The sequence below is a fragment of the Panthera uncia genome (genome assembly GCF_023721935.1).
Source record: "Panthera uncia isolate 11264 chromosome D3 unlocalized genomic scaffold, Puncia_PCG_1.0 HiC_scaffold_8, whole genome shotgun sequence".
NCBI lineage: Eukaryota > Metazoa > Chordata > Mammalia > Carnivora > Felidae > Panthera > Panthera uncia.
Genome location: NW_026057586.1, coordinates 25,976,430 through 25,989,466, shown reverse-complemented (window position 1 = coordinate 25,989,466; position 13,037 = coordinate 25,976,430). Strand labels below are relative to the sequence as shown.

General features: G+C 52.3%; 1 protein-coding gene across 1 annotated transcript in view; it reads right to left on the bottom strand.

Moving 5' to 3' along the window:
• The window catches only part of ZBTB7C (zinc finger and BTB domain containing 7C), a 350,350-nt gene that overhangs the window by 151,097 nt on the left and 186,216 nt on the right, over window positions 1-13,037 (bottom strand). The window contains exon 3 of the mRNA XM_049620109.1: window positions 2,658-2,719. The gene's annotated coding sequence lies outside the window, so the exon portion shown is untranslated. The remainder of the gene's footprint in view (window positions 1-2,657; window positions 2,720-13,037) is intronic.

Sequence of the window (13,037 nt, the reverse complement as noted above, 5' to 3'; positions counted from 1 at the left end):
GCTCTTGAGTGGTCTCTTACTGGACAGCACCAGGCTCACCAAAACTTTGAAATCTAAGCCACACCATTGTTGCGGTGCCTAGACTATCCTTGGAAAGTAACACAAAAACCCTGGTAATGTTGGTTTTGTCGCCAGGAGAGGATCCAGGCAGCTTGGGGACAGAAGCGGGAAGGAGACTTGTCACAGGACACCTTCTGGTATTTTTGAATTCAGTCATGGGACTGTATGACCTATTAAGAGTAAACGGACAGTTTCGAAAAGCGCATCCATGTTTCATTGAACACAGGCTTTGATACTTACGATTGTTATTTTAATACCGACACGCTTAAAATGCAAATTTACAACAGTGGAAATTACGGCCGAATCAGGTAAAAACCATATTTGGCTGTCTTCACGGTAGTGATGCTCACAGGCACGAGAGTAGGTGCAACCAATGGCCTCCTCAGACTCCCTTTTCTCGCTGGGACGCCCACTTCCCAGCTGCTTTCACCTGTGGTGTTCTCCCGACCCTGGCTCTTGGTCAAGGGCATGCCTTGGAGGTCACACCAGCAGCACCGTTCCCAGGAGTGGCCAGTGGTGAATGAGGGGTTACTTGAGGCCTGCCCCTTGCTGCCAGGCCAGACACCACGGAAATCCACATGGGTCAAGCCAAGGAAAGACTTGCCCTGGCACATCCCCCCCCTCCCTGACAAGTAGTCCCTAAAAGCTCTCCCTTGGTACATCGCATGCACCTGAATCCCTGTCTCAAGCTCTGCTTCTAGGCAACCCAGCCTAAATCAGCCAAACCGCAGCTCAAAATGGAACCCTCGAGTATCTTTCCAGTGGGTTGTCCCTGGTGGTAGAAACACACAGGAGCCTGCCTCTTTGAGGCAGGCTGCCTTCCTGCCCGGCCCAAAGATCACCAGTCGACACTGCACATCCCATGAAAGCCAGCACAGCAAAATGCTGACCAGCCAGAGCAGAGAGTTTCCAGAGCCATGCGGGACCACACAAATACTCTTCTTCTCCAGGATGGCTGAGCAGGAGCAGGAGGCAGGGGTCGACTCAGCAGCCTATCCCCCAATCAGATCCGCAGTTACGTGCCCCAGAAATTCAGCATAAACGTCAGCTCGATCACTTCTTGGCTAAAGAACTCAAGCAAAATATTTATTCCCAGCCTCAGTTTCCTTATCTGCAAAATGGCACTATCTACAGAGCCTCTGCGAAGCTCATCTGAGGCTAAATTGTCAAGCGCGCTGCAAACTGGCAAAATTATATACGTGTTGGTTGTTATTCGTGAGACTGAGAACATGCTAGCTTCCCCTGCTTGCTTGGAACAAGTAATCAACCTTTGCCAAATAAGTAAATCTGAGCTTCCTCTCATCTTGGGCATCGTACCTAGAGCTCCCTATGTGAGAAGCAGCTCCAGAGAAAATCAAGTGGACATTGGGAGCCCTGTCCTGGTGACTGTCCACCTGGAGCTCAGGGCACCTCCTCATGGATCACACGGGTCTCAGGTGGTGGTCAGCTGCAGCTGTCTGGAGAGGGCCCCCTCTCTCTATCCTCTCTCTTTCTCTCTCTCTCTCTGACATCTAGGGAGGATCCCCAATGTGAATTTCCTATCATTGATCCAGGGTCTGTACTGATCTCAGATACAACTTCAAGTTCAGTGAAAACTCCATGTGGCCACTTTCATATGGGTCACAGACAAACTGGCAGAAACTCAATTTTATTTACATAAATGAGGGATACCTTACTCCATCCTGATTTTTTTTTTTGCACATGGACCGTTCACGAAGCCACTTCTGGCCCTTTGACACTTGGTCCTACCCAATGTCACCGGCATTTTTCTCCCCACCCCCACCTCCCTTCAGACTATCTAGGACCCCTTCAGGATGTCTATGACATCCTCCCCATAGACCTTTGGGTGTTCCCATCCCGGCACCTGTTCCTGCCCCCACACCCCGACCGGCTTCCCTCCTCCATCAGCCCAGTTCAAGTCCCTCTGTCCCCAGGAAGTGTGCCCTAACCATTCCTGTCACCAGCACTTCTGGCTGTGGTGTATGTGCCACACTGGACTGTGTGCTTGATCGTAAAGGTCTTTAATACCCTCACATGCCCGGTTTCCTCTCCTCCCACCCTGGACTGAAGGCACTTCCAAAACAGAGCCTAGGCCACTGCTTCTCTTTCTATCTCTCTAGCTATTTCTTGCCAGGCACCTGGCGATTAATAATATTCTCAGCTTGAGTAAAGCATTGGGTTGTATGATTGCTCTTAGTTTAACACACTGTTCAACGGCCTATATGAGAATGTACAGTTCTAAATAGGGTCAACCTGGCAACAAATTCAGAATTGTACAACTGTTTGCGGCTCCAGGGCGAAAAAATGCACACCTTCCTTACCCTCCCGGAGTCCTGCTCTCCCCCCAAATACTAATCAGCCGCAAGGGAGTCACTCTTTCCTGAGCCAGTGGGAGGGCAGAGCCCGGGTTCCAACCATCCACCTTCCGCTGGCAGCCTTGCATTCCTGAGTCCAGCCCCACCCAGCCGGACACACCTTCCAGAAGAACCAAAAGCTGACTCCATCAAGGTCATGACCCCTTCCCCAAACAGGGAAACCCGCCTCCTCCCAGGAACACTGGCAAACCACAGACCTAAGAAAGCAAAATTCATACTCACAGGCAATGATGCCTTCGTCTTAAATTTCAGGCCAGCAGTTTCTCTGCAAACCTGCTCATCTCCTGCAAAGAGAAGAAAGGGATGGAGAAGCATATTAGCATCTGCTCTGGTAGCCTTTGGCAGTTTCCTGGCCGACCTCGGGCTGCTGCACCTTCTCTCCTTCTTACTCCCAACAGCACGCTCCCCTCCCAGGAGCACCGCGTGCTAGCTGGGTGCGCGCCCCTGGCTCCCCACATGCCTCCCTCCCCCTCCACGGCGCCATGCCAGTCTCAGATTGACCACTGCCTCCAATTCCCTGAAGGCGCCGGGCTTCTTCCCACTCCGGAGTGAGGCCTCCTCTTCTGTAGCATGGGGTTGCCTAGCAACCCCGTGCGCCGGCTTGGAAGGCCCTCCTAAATTGGACCTCACAGCACAGGGCATCTCCTTGTACAGCTGCCTGAATCTTAACAATCTGGCTCTGAATAATAACACAATGGTAATTGCATGCATGGGCCCCAAACTACATTTAAATAATGTTCAAGAGCTGACACAAACCAACAAAGGCCAGAAAATGCATTGCGGAGGTTGACCGTAAGGCCAGGCGGGACGTTCGGTGCGGGGGGGAGTTGACACCAAAGACTTGAGTTAATGACAATGCCAACCTGAACTGTGAATTCTCCTGCCTTTCTGCCTGAGTGTGTCACCGCTTTAATGTGCTTTAAGTGAGTTTGGGATCTGTAGAGGCAATTAATGCCCAGAGATAGTGATGCTTCAAGACAGGATGCCCTTTAGTGCATCAGCAGCACACGCGGGTTTTTGGAGGGAGAAGGCGAGAGGACGACATAGGACAAGAAGGGAGAACCGTGCATGAGTGATGTCCCTTGGCTTTTACGATCGTGGCTAAATACATTTCAGAAGGCGGGACAGAGAACTTACCGAGCGAGAGCACAAAGCACTTGCAACCTCAGCACGGCTGATGTGTTTCGGGATAAGAAGTGAAGGCCAAGAGGCTTGAAGCTGGCTAACAGGCAGACTGAAGCGGCTTAGCGTGGTGTGGGGACGGCCGTGCATGCCAGAGTCCAGCCTTGAGTCGGGGTCCCTGGCACAGTGTGACAAAGAGCTCTGCTCAAGGCACAAGAGTCTTAGCACGGCAGGAGAAGGCAGCCATAGCAGCGAGGGCCTGCGGATCAGCCCCAACTGTTTGAAAGCCAAGGCACTTTTTTTTTTCCTTAAAGCTCAAAATCCTGCTGCGAGGGACTTAAACAGATATCTGCACACCCACGGGTGTAGTAGCGTGATTCACAACGGGCAAGAGATGAAAGCAACCCAAGAGTCAGTGGACAGATGAACGGATAAGCAAATCGCGGTCTATGCGCACAGTGGAATATTATTCAGCCATAAAAAGGAGGGTAGTTCTGGCAGGTGCTACAACATGGATGAACCTTGAAGCCAAAACGACAAATACTGGGGGCGCCTGCGTGGCTCAGTCGGTTAAGCTTCCGACTTTGGCTCAGATCATGATCTCCAGGTTTGTGAGTTGGGGACCCGCCTAGGGCTCTGCACTGGTGGTGTGGAGCCTGCTTGGGACTCTCTCTCTCTGCCCCTCCGCCCCCTCAGAATAAAGAAATATACGTAAAAAAAAAAAGACAAATACTGTAGGATTCCACTTATACTGATATCACAGAGACAGAAGGAGAATCGAGATCACTAAGGGCTGTGGGGAGGTGGTGATGGAGAGTCAGTGTTTAGTGGGGACAGAGTCTCAGTTTGGGAGGATGAAACCGCTCTGGAGAAGGATGCTGGTGATGGCCCACGGCAACACCAATATACTTAATGCCCCTAAACTGCACACTTAAAAATGGTTAACAAGGTAAATTTGATAGTATATTATTTTATCACGATTTTAGAAATTCCCATGAAATTGGGGCGCCTGGGTGGCTCAGTCGGTTAAGCGGCCGACTTCAGCTCAGGTCACGATCTCGCGGTCCGTGAGTTCGAGCCCCGCGTCGGGCTCTGGGCTGATGGCTCAGAGCCTGGAGCCTGTTTCCGATTCTGTGTCTCCCTCTCTCTGCCCCTCCCCCGTTCATGCTCTGTCTCTCTCTGTCCCAAAAATAAATAAACGTTAAAAAAAAATTTTTTTTTAAAAAAAAAGAAATTCCCCTGAAATAGTAGTACAACATACACGGTCTACAAGACTTCCGTCCATCTTCCCCTTGGAAGTCAAGAGTGGCCTGGGTCATCCATAAGCTCAGACAGGGAGAGACTGCCACCGGGACTCAGGGACCAACTGGACAGTGTGGCTCTGGGCCAGGGAACCCCACGGCTTGTTAAGCGTGGTGTTGGTGCAGCACCGTGTCAGATGGAGGCGGCTGAGCATCGCGTAACAGGATTATCTTACGTCCACCTCGTGAGGTCCAAACACCATCACCCTGCAGAACGTGGCCTCCTTCCACCCAACCGGTCCCACCCATCGTGTCCCCTGCCTGCTTCCTCCTCCAGGTACATAGGCTCTGATGACACTGTCACTGTTACCCTTTGCCGCGTCTCAGCTCCCTGCCTAGAAAGCCCCTCCCGTGCTGTCCACCTGACCTGCTCCGACTCTTTCTGGGGGGCTCACAGCAAGCTCTGCCTCCTTCATGGAGCCCTCCAGATGCTCCCCATTGTGCTTTCTCTGAGTGCCGCAGCCTGCAGTCAAGCATTTGCTTAGTTGGGTACTACCTTACTCTCACGTCTGGAAGTCTTGCCTCTCCCGGTGCATCCCCGGCAGGACCCCCGGACAGGGACTGTCGCTCATCTTTTTTGCCTGCCATGGACCGTGGCTCAGGGCTGAGCACACCACAGACCATTCCTCCCTCAAGGCTCTCAAAGGGACAGCCTCCCTGCTTCCCCTCCCAGGGAATCTGACCACAGCCCCCCTGCCCGGGGTGGAAAGCACGTCTGCGGGCTGCCGAGCCCTGGAGCTGCGTATTCCAGGCAGGCACGCAGATGCCTTCAGTCATTTAGAGGTGCGACTCGGTGTGTGCAATGAACAATTGAGCATTTACAGATTTTATTAATTTGGAAAGGTCATTAGAGCTAACAGCTTCTCCAAGTGGAAGTGAATAAATAGCGTGCATCATTTTTTTTTTTTTTTCTTCAGCATCCTGAGATTTTTCTTGGAAGGTGCTTTTAAAACCTCAAAAAACAGGGTTGTATTGTTACAAGTTAAAAAGGGGTGGGGCGAATGCAGGCTTGTGAGACAAGAGGAGGCCCACGGAGCTCTGGATGAGCCTCTGCCTTTCTCTGAACCTAAACCTTCTCATCTGCAGAAGGAAGGAGTGGTCACTAAGCTCCCATCAACTTAAAATAAACTGACATTACAATACGAGGAAACGTGCGAAGTTAGCAACTCTCCAAGCTGACCGTTACTCCCCACCCCCAACCCCACCCATCCTACCAGCTGTCGGACACTATTGCACCTCTGGGTAGCAAAGGTGCGAGTCTGTGCCCCGGCAGCCAGGAGAAGGGCCTTCGTGATTTCGGGGGCCTTCCCGGACCCTGGCCTGGAAGCTCTCAAACCCACAACCTGGCTGCCTCGCTCTCGTTAGATCATCAAGGAACATTCTGGACTCATGACTTGTTTTCTCAAATCTCCAGGAAGGGCTGGAGATGGGCCAAACTGTAGCATCCAGGTTCCATCTCCCCGGCCAGCCCTTGGCTCCATGACCGGCTGGCACTGTCTGTCAAGGGCCAGGCCTCTGCGGGCAGCTGCTATCGGTTCTCCCGGAGGCGGGAAGGAAGGAGCATTCAAGGAGCAGAGAGGTCAGGTTCCAGCCTGCTGTCATGGAGAGACACCGTTGGCCCTTGACCAGACCATGCAGTCCCACATCCCTCCCTTTCTCCGAGTCCCCTCTTCTCTCTGCCCCAAGTTCTGACAGACACCGGACGGTGGGAGGCCCACGGCTGCCCATGCTCCTGCCTCCGGATCACTCAGGACTTTCAGTAGCAATAAGACCAGGTCTGAATCACAACTGTGTGATCCACAACCTAATAGTAATACTAACGTTAGCACTGGTACTAGTTAATATTAACTAATATTGGTGCGATGCAGTCCTGATTAAAAGGATATTTTCCCCCTCGCTTGGCAGGCAGGTAGGAGAGACTTAATTCATGTAGTGAGCGCCTGCTGTGTCCCAGGGTCTTGGCTACCTGTTGGGGAGGCAGACATGAAAAGGTACGTTTCCTGCATGCAAACTCTTTGCAGGATGGTTGAAAGTCAGGAAGATGGGGACACAGAGAAGCTGAGTAACTTTCTCAGAGGCATTCATCTAGCAAGTTCTAGCAGTGTTCAAACTAAGTCCTTGGACCCAGAGGCCTTTCCCAACGGTTCCTGCATTGCCTGCGAGTGTCGTATATGTTTAGCCTGCACGACACCATCCAGAAGGGACCGACCAGAGGACGGCATGGTTTAGGGACAGTGGGAGTTTATGCCCAGAGTGAACCGATGCCTGTGGATGTCAGGCCATGTTGGCCCTGGACACCCCAGGGGGGCAAACCTTGGCTGGGTCCAGGTCAGAGCCTACTGCAGACATGGCCTTGACCTCTCACGGCCTTTCTGCTCATTGATAAAGACCCGTCCTTTCGTCAGAAGGGCTGCAGAGATGCTGCCTTGAGAGCTGATGCAAATTCAAGAATTTTTTTTTTTTTTTAGTCTGCACTAATCCTTGTCTTCTGGGCTGCCAATGCCCTTACAATCAGCATGTGACATACATTGGTTATTGTTCTTCTGAAGTTCTCTATTGGCTTTTTGTAAATGATGTGTTGTGCTTGGAGGAGCCCTAGAAATCCCTGTATTTACAGCCAGGGTACCCAAGCCCAGAGAGGGCAAATAACTCATCCTAAATCATGTCAGAGATAAGACGAGAACCAGAACCCAGGTCCCCAGGGCACCAGCCTGGAGCCCGCATACACCCACCCGAAATGGTGGGAAGGCAGGCTCAGGCTGTGTCCGGCTTAGCCCCCACCACAGCCCCTCAGCAAGCATGTGTGGCTGGGATGAGGGCTCTCTGACGCCGGATAGAGGCCAGCACAGGCAGATTCTCCTCTCCGCCCCTGTCAATGACACTAAAGTGATCAACTCTGCCTCCTTGCCTTGAGTGGCGAGCCTCACAGGGAGGGGCAGAGGCCATGAGAGGTGCCCTTGGGGACGGCAAGGTCACAGTCTCTGCCGCAGGGCCTGCGGCTCTCAGGAGGCCACGATGTGCTGTGGTTTGGAGCCAGACTGACCCTGCTGTGTCACTTTGGGCAAGTGACTTAACCCCTCTCTGCCTCAGATTTTCCCCAGCAGAATGGACAGGATCATGGCGCCTATTTCCTCCCTCACAGGGGTTAAGGAAGAATTAAATGAGAAAACGGAGGGAAAACGTGGCACGGGGACTGGCATTTGCGTAGTCTCAGGTGAGGTGAGTGAGATCAGCTTTTCTCTGGAAGGACAGTTCCGTGAAGAGGGAGACAATCTGACAAGGCTACATACCAGACGATGCCAGCCGTATGGCATGCTGGAAACGGCAAAACTCAGAGACAGTAAAACGATGGGCGGTTACCGGGGGAAGAGAAGACAGATGAACAGGTGAATCCCAGAGGAGGTTTAGGGCCGTGAAACTAGGATCCTGCGATGGCAGATACGTGTCTCTATACGTGCAACATCCATAAAACTGTACAACACAGAGTGAACTCTAACTCTAATGTAAACTACGGATTTTAGTTCACAATGACGTATGAGTACCAGCTCATCAGTTGCAACAAAAATACACGCTCATGCAAGATGTTAGCAATAGTGGACGCTGGGGTGGGGGAAGGGAGAGGAAAAGGGGTAGATGGGAAGTCTCTGTGTTTTCAGCTCAATCTTTCTATAAACCGCAAACTGCTTTAAAAAGTCTATTAATTTTTTTTTTTTTTTAAAAAAAGATCAACCACGCCAAAACATAGTACTCAGGGCCAATCAGCACACAGACCGTCACTGAGCCACCACTGGGCATCTGGGCCCCATGAGGGGGACTTGGAGCCGGAGCGGGAGACTAGCACGGCCCTCCCAATGTGAGGTACCACTGTGTCCCGTGTCCGGTGAAAATGGAAAGCCAAGTGGGGGAGCCAGCAGGATAGAGCACCGCAGCAATCAGGACATCTCTGGCTACTGGGCAGTGACTCGGCCTTAATTTACCCTTCCAGAGCACACACCCTGCACTCGCCTCACCCTCTCCGCCTTCCAGAGGGGGATCAAAAAGAGACTCGGCCTCTCACCCGCAAGCCAGACTCCTCCCAGCCTTTTCCTGCCCCTCCACCCCTAACACCAATATAGTAGGTGCTTGATAAACATTGACTGGATTAAACAGTGATTATCTGTATGCCTCTTGCTCTCCCCACCAAAGGAAAGAATCTGACTGTAAGCCTCCCTGACCCTTCCCAGCAAAGTATTAGCTGAACAGGGCGTGAAGAGCGGAATCCAGGCAAAAGTAACACTCCAACGGGGGGAGACGCTGTGTTTGGTCATGGGGCCACCGTCCACAGTCTTGACAGCGTATCTCCGAGGGGCCTTCCCCAGCGCACCTGGCACAAGCTGGCCCACTCAGCCCTGAGCCCCCATCTAGCAGGATGCTAGCAGCTGAGCCCCTGCTCCACCTGGGAAGGGCCAAGAGGCCAGTGTGTCCTGAAATGAGGGGGCAAGTATGGGGAGTCACCTCAAAGCAGCCTGCAGGGGCAGCGCGGAGGCTGAAGCAGAATGAAGGCCCTCAGCCCAGGGCCCGGATGCGGGGGTGCCCCCGGAAGTGTTTTTAGAGCAGGAACTGAGGTCCAGCCCATCTTACCTGGCACAGCAGGGCACCAAGCAGTTTGGTCTGGTCTGATTCTGAGAAAGGAGTGTTTGCGTGTTGCTGGAAACAGCATCTTCTAAGGCAACTGAATCCACCTTTAGTCATTGCTTTGGGGGTGATGGCCCCTTCGAAGTCCAAATTTCTGTGACCTTGGCCTAGAATCTTAAAATAACCCTGAGAAGGAGGGAGGGCTAAGCCCGGAGCAAAGCCAACAGTGGGGCCTGGCCTGGGGAAGCAAGGGAGGGGAGGAGAGCCTGTCTAAGGATCAAAGGCCCAATCTCCCTGGTCAGGCTGCCCGGCCCAGGCCTGGCTGTTCAGTCACGCAAATTTTATTTTTTCTGGCCTCAGGGAAGTGTTCCTGGGGCTGGGCAAATCTGAGCAAGAATCTGCCAGCAGGGAATGGCCTGGAGCAGCTGAGAGAGAGGGCAGTGGCTGCCCACATCCGCCCCCTGGACCCCAGCAGCCCCCTGCCCGAGGGCTAGGGTAGGAAGGGGGAGGGTGTCCACTGAGGGGGGCCTTCCCACTGCTCTCTGGCTGGTGAAGCAGGAGAGGTTAATTCTCAGTCACAACATAGGCAAAGAATATGCAGTTTTCTCATCGCAAATAACAGCTCACATTTGGCAAAAGGAAAAGCTGTCTCCACCACAAGGAAAAGAGAGCAAGCATGTTAAGTCTTCGTCTGTGGGACGCGGGGCAGCAGACCTCCTCCCCTGCAGGGGCGAGATGAGGTAGGGGCGGCTCAAGAGGGTTCTCCGTGACTGATCTCACTGGCTGATGGTGTTCAGGGGGACACGTGCTGTGGAACTTGCGTGGCTGGGTGATGGGACTCCAGCCCCGCTGCCTGGTTCTACGGCCAAGTGCACTGGGATTTTGAGGCTGGCAGAGGGCAAGTGTGGGGAGCGGGAATCAGAGGGCGCAGTGGGAGCAGGCCTGGTCAGCCCGAGCGGGGAGTGATATCAGACAGGTAATGGCGGCGTTCAGGGCTCCAGACAGCGGCATGGGGAGGCGGGCCTGTTCGGTCTTCAGCGATCACAGGCTTCCCCTGGACAGCTTCTCCTGCTTCTGTGGGTCTTGCCCCCGGCCCTGACCTGGTTCCCCGAATCCTGTTACTCTCTCTCCTCCCTCTAGCTAAATCTGCCTTCCAGAAAGTTCTATCTCCACCTGGTATCCATTGTGACGGAATACTTAGTGCCAGCATTTCTTTCTCTCAGAGAAAAGGCATTTCCAGCCTCCTCTCAGGTGGGAAAGTTATATCCCCTGGGAAAGGGATTTATTTCGCTTTTAAAAGTTTTTGAACTCCACCATTGACTCTGAATAACACGGACAAACAGTACGTAAGTAAGTGACACACAATAACCAAGAATGCACACGTGGATGGTGTGCTGGGCGTTTGGAAAGAGGACCAGAGGACCTTACAGCAGGAGGGGCGCCCCTAGAAGAAGGCTGACTCTAAAACTGTCCCCTCTAGCTCCTGCCCCTTACCTCCCTGGACACCCCCACCATGGAGCATGGGTAGGGAACCCATATGTTTTATTGTCCCAACAGGGACCCTTTGGAGAGTGAAGGGGGATACCACTAGTGATCTAGGGACAGCAGGCATAAGGCGGCTGTCCCAAGTCACCCAGCTGTGTCACCCAGCCTTTGGGGCTTGGGAAAACCTAGTCAGAGCTCTTCTCTGGAACTTGCTTGGCATCATTTAGGAAAGAGAGGTCTGCCTTCACCATCCAGCTTCCCCTCTTAGGAGGAGGCATCAGAAATGATCCTGAGAGAGGCCACCAGGCATTATCAGCGCCCAGCAGAAGCACCACATGTATCCATGTGAGACATAAGCACTCCTGTCTCGCCCTACTGATCCTCAAGGCTCCCCACTCAGATCTTTGCAGACCTCACCTCCTACAAGAAGTCTGCCCAGAAGCTCCATTTCCCTCAGCACTGTGTGAGTGTGTGTGTGTGTGTGTGTGTGTGTGTGTGTGTAAAGAGAGGGAGAGCGAGAGAGAGAGAGAAAACGTACAAATGACAAAGGAAATGGCATACAATTTTCACAACAGACGAGTCTAGGATATAAGACTGTCCAAGCTCCTCAGGCAGGTGGCCGTCTCCCCACCAGCTCATTGGCTCTTGGGGACAAGCACAACTGTGAATCATTCATCTCTGGACCCTCCTGGCCCTCCCCTCTCCTCCCTACCCAGGGCCCTGATTACAGAGAGTCTCTGATTTAAATTTGCTGGAAAGTACCGAGCTGAGCTGAACTCCTGCAATTTGCCCCTCAGTGCTATAGACCCAGGGCTCTAGGAGGGGTCCTGTAGTCCCTCAGGGGTTCATTGATTGTCTCACATCAGCTTATAAGTCATCTTCAAGGCAAATACTCCTGAATCTCCGTGACCATGATAGTACTGTTCGCGGTGGCATTTTTGAAATCCTGCAGGGTGGTGATTGTTGAAAGATAGTAAGGCAGTCAAGACAAAGTGCAAGACGATGGTGCACTCAGTAAGTTTAGGGGGGTAATCGGGAAGGCTTCCTGGAGGCAACAGATAGTAACCAGAGGCTTGAAGGATGGGGGGGGGGATATCAACAGTAGGAGCAGAAGACTGTCTAAAAATGGCTATGGAATCACTCTGTCCCACTGTGATAGCTGTGGGAGCAGGGGAGAACACAGAGAGCACAGGCTGGACTGAAGCTTCTTGCGGAGGCCCCCAGGGAAACATCTGGAAGGCAACCGCCGAGGGACTGGCCAGGCCTGAAGCCATCCCTGACTTCTTCCCTGGCTACTCCCAATTCTGCCAGCTCTGGGAAACCCAGCCAACTCAGCATCTGTGGCCCCAAATGTAAGCTTGCTCTGCATACCTCTCATTCAGAGGGGAGGGAGCTAGTTTCCAGGGGCTGAAGCCCAGCGAAAACATGCTCTGAGCTGAGCTGGTTGGTTGACTAATCAAAACATTTTAACGAATGTATGCTTGGATATTCATTCACCAAACTTGGGATGTAAAGCCAGGGCCTTTTCCTTAATCTCGCATCTCCTGGACGGAACAGATCCTATTGTCTTTTTTGTAGAGGTCACCCTCCCGCAGCATTGTCCCCACTTTCCAATTACGGGTTTTCTTTAGCGGAATGAGAAATTAAATATACTTGCAAAATAATCTGAGTGCAAAAGTCTCCCTCGATTTGATGGATATTTCCCTAAACTTTCATGGCTATTCACCCACACCCAACTCACCCACATTTTGGAAAAACAGCCATTCTTGTTATGCCTTTCCAAAGCTTTAACTTAGTTTTCATTGGGAACAACCCTTTTTCTTCTTCTTCTCCTTCTTCTTCTTCTTCTTCTTCTTCTTCTTCTTCTTCTTCTTCTTCTTTTTTTTGCTATGGTATTTAATTGGTTTGTATAATACTTAATTAAATTGCATAATTACAACAGCAAGTTCCACTGGCATAAACAGGTTTGGGCACTAAGCCAGCTGCCTCTAGGGAAGCATTCGGCTCAGCCGGTGGGTGCAGATGCGGTGGACATTTGGGACAGCCGGCTTCCTGCCTCACCCAAGTGTCCCCCAGCTGT